Here is a 7,873-nt window from a genome sequence, read left to right as displayed (position 1 = left end):
TAACTTATTATTTTGTTTTTCATTTAATGATGATGACTTAATTTTGATGATGCTAGAATTGTAACACCCCAATTTTGGCGGATATAAAGTTTTGGGCATGTAGTAGTAAACAATTTGTCTGACGTGGTGTTATTTGCCTAAATGATCGTTTTGGTGCATATGTGTGGGCATATAGTAATCGCCACTTGAGTTAGTAAGAATTTGATTTCATGATACTCTGCTATATTAAGGAGACGTTCGTGTTAAGGGATAAAAGAGAAATATGGGATGAGTATTCGCCAAAGGTATAGTACGTTTAGTTTGTATGGAATACTATGCTAGTTAAACTTTAAGTAATATGGTTAGAAACCAACTGTATAGTTTAGCTTGACAAGTTTGATGAAAGGAACTTATTTATAGTTTTTTCAAAAATTGTAGGCCAGTAAGAAGACAAGTTCTGATATGGATGACACTTATTAAATTCCACTAAGCAAGATGAATCATATTTATATGTGAGAATTTGTTCTGAAAGGGGTCTTCTTTCTTCTTCCTCCTCTTCCTTTAGTGGTATATACTAGAACCTTCCTTAAATATGAATGTATCCTACCGTGATGATCTAGAGGCTAAGGTTCTTTTATGATCAGTAGCTACTTCACATCAGGGTAAGTATTTCAGCTCTGCATGTTAAGTAATGAATGAGTAAATTTGTATTTAGCAATTGAATAGTGAGACTATAAGGATAAGGTTTCTACATGGGATTGTCAGCGATTGAAATGATAAGTAATTTGTATGTACAAAAGTATTATGATAAACCATAAATGTAACATGTTTTAATCCCATGCTTGGCATGTTTTTGTATGATTTATTACATAAATATTAATTACATAAATTAGTGAATTTGATGCTCCTAATCCTTTAATTTCATGTTTATATACTTAGGTGAGCATAAGTGTAACACCCCTTACCCGTATCCGAGGTCGGGCTAAGGTACGAGGCGTTACCAGACAAACATACAAACATTAAACTAAAATACGAGCCATAAATTTTTATTCATATTTCAAAGCGTTCATTCTCTTACACATAGTCCCTTATTTGAGTCTACGGAGCCCAAAACATACTTTAGAAAGGGTTTGGGACTAAACCGAGAACTTACGAAAATCTTGGAAATTTCATGCTTTAAGGCTCCACACGCCCGTGTCCTAAAGTCGTGTTCCATACATGGCTGAGACACATGGTCGTGTCTCTGCCTATGTGGAATATACCTATGCTATTTTCCAAGCTTTGGTCAACCTTGATCTCTTACACACTTATACAAAATCAAATGCATATAACATGATATTCATTTAATGATTAAACATCCTCAATTAAACCACAAACATAGCATTTGTATGTCATCATACATGTGTCTCTCATACTCATTTTACCTTGTTTATTATAGTACCACTTATACATTTATACCAAGATTATCATCTTACCAAATATCTTCAGCTTAATCATCAAGCATTCATATTTAAAGCTAGATCATATCTTTATAAAATACCACGATTCAGATGCGCAGAATAACATGTTTGCCTGAAACATTTCAATTCAATTCCATACCCAACAAGCATTACATTGAGACTAGTCATATATATATATACATGTCATGATACATAACATTCTCTTTTTGTTTTCTTATAAACACATATCATTTATTTCATTATATCAATATTTCATATACCATAGTTTCCATGTATTCCACATATATTTATTTTCCTCCTCCTCCTCTCCATTCCACATCCTTAATGTATATAGCATTCTTGTAAGTACGATTTCACAATTTACTAATAAATGTTCACATCAAACTGTCCACACGAGTCATAGTCACTTAATTATTTATAATTCGAGCTACAGAGCTCCAAATTAAGATCCGTAAATTTCCCCTGAAACTAGACTCACGTATCGTTCCACCAAAAAATTTTCATAATTTGTGGTTTAGCCAATTAGTACAGTTTATTCATTAAAATTTCCCCTGTTTCACTTTCTAACAGTTCTGACCTCTCTTCACTAAAAAATAATTATCTTACAGTACAGAAATCGGATAATGTTCTTGTTGATTTATATTGAAAATAAACTTATTATGGATTTTAAAAATATAATTTTGAGCCTCTAATTGTTTTTCTCCAAATGTTTGTGATTTTCCAAAGTCCGAATAGGGGATCACGTAATCATTCTGAATCAGTCTCACGAAAACATAAATATCTCAAAATATAGAACTCCTTTGCTTTCTATGTTTCTTTTATATGAAAATAGACTCATTAATATTTAATTTGATATCTCATTCAGTCTCTGATTCAATTTATACTATTTTTAGTGATTTTTCAAAATCACATCACTGCTACTGTCCAAAACAGTTTTATTGCTAATTCACTCTTTCACACTTTCTTTGTATTAACCTCATTTTAACATACATATCACAAATCATTTTCACCATATTTCATACATCATAACTATAGGCCCATGATCACAAGGTCACCATAAAATCATCCTCATGTATAACTTACTTGTTTATAACCTTTCCACATCTTGGTCACTTAATGAACACATCATTCACATAACCAAGTTCCTGCACATATTCATCACAAAACTCACAAAGCAATACATAGAGAGTCTCCCGTTGAACACTTCGGATCAATCCTCGTTACTTGGTGGTTTCAGCACATAGCTCCACCCATCATATAGTTTGGCTCTCTTGTACACATGGTGAACACTTAGTACCACCCATGTGACCTAGCCAGTTTATCTCGTAGCTCTCTTGTCTACATGGTGTCCTTCACTTGGAACCACGCATGTGACCTAGCTACATATATCCCGTAGCTCTCTTGTCTACATGGTGTACACATAGTATCACCCATGCGACCTAGCTACATCATAATGTCTTGTAGCTCTCTTGTACACATGATGTGCACTCAGCAGTATACATGTGACCTAGCTACATACCATCTATATCACCCAATCTTTCCGAAGGTTCAACCGGGATTTCTCTCTCTTTTCCAACAATTTCACCAATCAAGTAATTATCCACAAACATATTTCCAATATTTTTATAAAATATCATAATACAAGTAATAGTGATGTATTACTTACATATAAACTTACATCTCATTTAATATCAACGCAATAACATTAAATTACACATTGTCTTATTAAAAATCATATGAACTTACAATTTCCCATAATATCCATAATCATAGAAATCACATTTATGTATGATAATTCAATGCACTTCATGTACCATAGACATATTTTTAAATCAATTCATAAACTTGGCACCATAATCATTTAATTTAACATAATTCAATTAATTCACTAAATTTAACTTTCAAATATAAATTACAGCATTATTGTTGTATTATTATCATACCAACTTACATACTTTCAACACCTCGAAGATCATAGTAAATATATCAATTTTACATTGAAACATGCATAAATTAATGCTTATTATACATATAAACTTACCTTGATATTAAAACGGCCATTTTACCAACTTTCCCAATTTTCAATTTCTCTCATTCTAGGTTCAAATCTCGTTTTTCGAGATCTAAAACATCATATTTTACTTATTTAATTAACGTACTATTCAAAACAGTCCTTAACTCAAACTTTGGAAAAATTACAATTTTGCCCCTAAACTTTTGCATATTTACACTTTTGCCCCTAGGCTCGGGAATTAAACTTCATCCCTTATTCTTATGTTTTATGACATGATGATCACTTTTCCCTTCTATGGCAACATCAAATTCTCACTCTAACATAAACTTATGACTATTAGGTATTTTTACCGATTAAGCCCTTTTGCTCGTTTTCACTTAAAACCGAGTAGCACAAGTTGTCAACATAATTTAAAACCTCATATTGTATCATAAAACACCAGAATACACAAATTTTACCTATGGGTATTTTTCCAAATATGAACCCTAGGTTGAATTATTGCTAGCATAAGCAAAATCAAGTTACCGGGACTCCAAAAACGTAAAGAACTTGAAAAACGGGGTTAGAACAGACTTACAATTGAGCTTGGGAAGCTTGAAAACCCTAGCCATGGAGTCTCCCTTGGTATACACGTCCATGGTGAAGAAGATGAGCAAAATTGGCTTTTAATTTTGTATTTTAATTCATTTTACCCTTAAATGACCAAAATACCCTTACTACTAAACTTTCCAAAAATTCCATCCATGTCCAATTTTTTTCCATAACTTAGAAATTGGTCAAATTGCTATTTAAGACCTCCTAATTAATATTTCAAATCAATTTCATACTAGAAACTTCTAGAATGCAAGTTTTGCAAATTCTTCAATTTAGTCCCTAACTTCGAATTAAGCACTTTATGCATAGAATTTCTTCACGAAATTTTCACACAATCATGCAATAATATCATAGACCTCAAAATAATCATAAAATAATTATTTATATCTCAGATTTTGTGGTCCTAAAACCTCTGTTCCAACTAGACCCAATTTTGGGCTATTATAATAAGAGAGCAAAATGAGCGAAAAACGGCTCGAAATTAGACAAAACAGGTTGTCTTAAGGATCCACACGTCCAAGCCAATCCCATGCGGGCTGAGCATACGCCCGTGTGAACCACACGGGCTGGCCACATGCCCATGTGTCGGCCTGTGTCGATATCGCTCCTCATTTCTAAAACATGAAAAAAAAACCAATTTTTAGGGTTTCTGAGCATTCTAAGTTTATAAATACACACTAGAAGAGTACCTAAAAGGACATGCAGAGTAGAACGTAGAAATTAGTCGAAGAACGCCAACAGATTCAACTCAGAAGCAGGATCTCCGTCAAGACTAAAGATCTCCATTCAATTTCTCTCGAAGTTTTTGGGTTTCTTTATGTTTTGCTGTTTTCCTATTTTTGAGATGTTTTCCTCACATAGTATGAACTAAATTCCTTAAATACCTAGGGAAGATGAAACCTATGACAGATCTTAATATTTGATTTTTCTAAATTACATGATAAATATTTGTTCTTGATCTCAATTATGTTTACTTACCTTCATGTTTAATGTTCTTAGGATATTAATTCATGATTGATGTGCTTATTTAGTGGAGCAAAAGTCTCTGTTTAAGAGTAGATCTAGCATAATTGAGTGGAGTTGCATGCAATCCTAAAAATAGGACAACATAAATCTACCGGATTAGAGTCAAATCTAATAGGGGAATCCATAGATCGAGTTAATATGACAATAAGGGTTTTAATTAGAAAGAGATTTTAATTAATAAACCTAGAGTCAGTTATTTTTACACTCGAAAGAGATATTAATAAAATTTAGGGATTTTTACGAATCAAGTCAAATGAATAAATATTTTAATTCAGATTTAGAATAATAAGTGAAGTCTAGGTGGATTCTTTCCTGGATATTGTCTCTCTCATAAGTTTTCTTTGGTTATTCTCCCAATTTGCTCTCTGTCATTTAGTAATTGGTTTAGTTTAATTTTAGATTAAAAATAACCTTCAATTTATAGGATAGATAATAAAAAGATAGTAATTACTAGTACTTTTAGTCCTCGTGGATACGATATTCCCAAGTCACCATAGCTATACTACCATTTGATAGGTGTTCTTGCCTTTGTCGCATTTTACTTAGTTCATGATGTCATCAAGTTTTTGGCGCCGTTGCCGGGGACTAAGATATTAGGAACGCTACATTTTTATTAATTTAGCGATTTTTATTTTATTGCATTTTATTTTTGTTTTAGTTTTATTTTTAATTACTAAGTTTTCATTTATTTGCTTTTGATAGGTTTCTTTAGTTTATGACTAGAAGAAATCCATCGGGACCATTGCTTTTTGATAGTGAAATTGAAAGTACAGCTCGCAGAAATCGTAGGGAGGTAAGACAGAATCGACAAAGTACAGAGAAAGATCAAGAAGATGCTACTGAGGAGATGGCTAACAATCAGAATACTCAGCTACTCCTTGTGAATCCTCCAAATCCAAATCCCGCTCCTCGTACTATGTATGATTATGATAAGCCCACTCTCACTAGGGCTGAATCATGTATTGTTGACCTGCTATTGTTGCAAATAATTTTAAACTGAAACCTAAAACTATTCAAATAATTCAATAGTTTGTTCAGTTTGATGGTTTGTAGAATGAAGACCCAAATACCCATTTGGCCAATTTCTTAGAATTCTGTGATACTTTCAAGATAAATGGCGCTTCTAACGATGCCATTTACCTTCTGTTGTTTCCCTTTTCTTTGAGGAATAAGGCTAAACAGTGGTTGAACTCTTTACCATGAGGTTCTATCACTACTTGGGACCAAATGACCAAAATTTTTTTGCTGAAATATTTTCCACTGGCCAAGATAACCAAATTGAGGAATGATACCTCTTCCTTTGTACAAATGGATCTTGAAACTTTATATGATGCATGGGAGAGGTATAAGGACTTATTGAGAAGGTGCCCTCACCATGAGTTACCCCTATGGCTATAGATTCAAACTTTCCACAATGGTTTGAACCCCTCAACTAGGCAAATGAATGATGTAGCTGCCAATGGTACTATAAATAATAAAACACCTGAGGAGGTTTATGAGTTCATAGAAGAGATGTCACTAAATAATTATTAGTGGCAAATCATGAGGACAAAGTCGACAAAAGTAGCTAGTGTTTTTAATGTTGATGTAGTTACCATGTTGTCAAATCAGGTGGAACTTTTAAATAGAAAGATTGATGGTTTATGTGGTTCTATGCAGGTACATCCAGTGATGCAGTATGACATGAGTAGAGCTGGAATGAGCAATTCAGAGCATTTACCTTATGGTCCTGCAATGGAAAATGAGCAAATGAATTATATGGGTAATAAACCTAGACCTCAAAATAATCCTTACAGCAACACTTACAATGCAGGTTGGAGGAACCACCCAAATTTCTCATAGGGAGGTCAAGGAAATCTAAGACCACCACCCCCTCTGGGTTTTCAGCAACAACCTTATCGTTAAGAAAAAAACCGAACCTTGAAGAGATGTTGGAAAATTTTATTTTAGTGTCAGAGACTCGTTTCCAAAATGCCGAACAGCTTTGAAAAATTTGCAAGCACTGATTCAAGGGCTCGACAATCAAATTGGGCAGCTTGCTAAATTAGTTTCAGAAAGGCATCAAGGTAGTTTGCCTAGTAAAACTGAACCCAATCCAAGAGAGCATGTGAAAGCAGTTACATTAAGGAATGGGAAAGTGTTAACTAAACCTGAAAAGAAGTTGCCGCAAGAATCTGATAAGGAAAAGGACGAGGAGGTCAAACCTGAAGTGAGTATAACACCACTCAAAGAATATAAACCACCCATCCCATATCCGAAAAAGTTGAAGAAAGACCACATGGATGCACAATTCGGTAAATTTCTCGAACTTTTTAAACAGTTGCATATTAACTTACCTTTTGTTGAAGCTATTTCACAGATGCCTACATATGCAAAATTTTTGAAGAAGCTTTTAAAAAATAAAAGGAATTTTGAAGAGTTGTCTACAGTGGAACATAACGAGGAGTGTTCAGTTATCCTTCAAAATAAACTGCCAACCAAACTGAAAGATCCAGGAAGTTTTACTATTCCCTGTTTAATTGGTAGTTTAAATATTGAAAAGACATTAGCTGATTTAGGTGCTAGCATTAATTTGATGCCTTATAAAATGTTCAAGCAGCTTGGTCTTGGGGAACCAAAACCCACTAGGATGAATATTCAATTAGTCGATAGATCTGTTAAATATTCTAGGGATATTATTGAAGATGTGCTAGTTAAAGTAGATAAATTAATATGCCTTATTTATTTTGTTGTGCTTGACATGGATGAGGATGTTGAAGTACCTTTAATTTTAGGTCACCCATTTTTAGCCACTGCCAGA

The 7,873-nt window shown here is 33.4% G+C and overlaps 1 non-coding gene across 1 annotated transcript; it reads right to left on the bottom strand.

Moving 5' to 3' along the window:
* Positions 1 to 6,348: 6,348 nt before the first annotated feature.
* LOC121208063 (small nucleolar RNA R71) lies at positions 6,349 to 6,455 on the bottom strand. Its single transcript, XR_005903082.1, has one exon. It is a non-coding gene; the product is annotated as a small nucleolar RNA R71 (small nucleolar RNA).
* Between the last annotated feature and the right edge of the window lie 1,418 nt (positions 6,456 to 7,873).

Source organism: Gossypium hirsutum, chromosome A01 (assembly GCF_007990345.1).
Source record: "Gossypium hirsutum isolate 1008001.06 chromosome A01, Gossypium_hirsutum_v2.1, whole genome shotgun sequence".
Lineage (NCBI taxonomy): Eukaryota > Viridiplantae > Streptophyta > Magnoliopsida > Malvales > Malvaceae > Gossypium > Gossypium hirsutum.
Note: the sequence above shows the minus strand (reverse complement) of the source record. Positions and strands in the feature narration are given on the sequence as shown.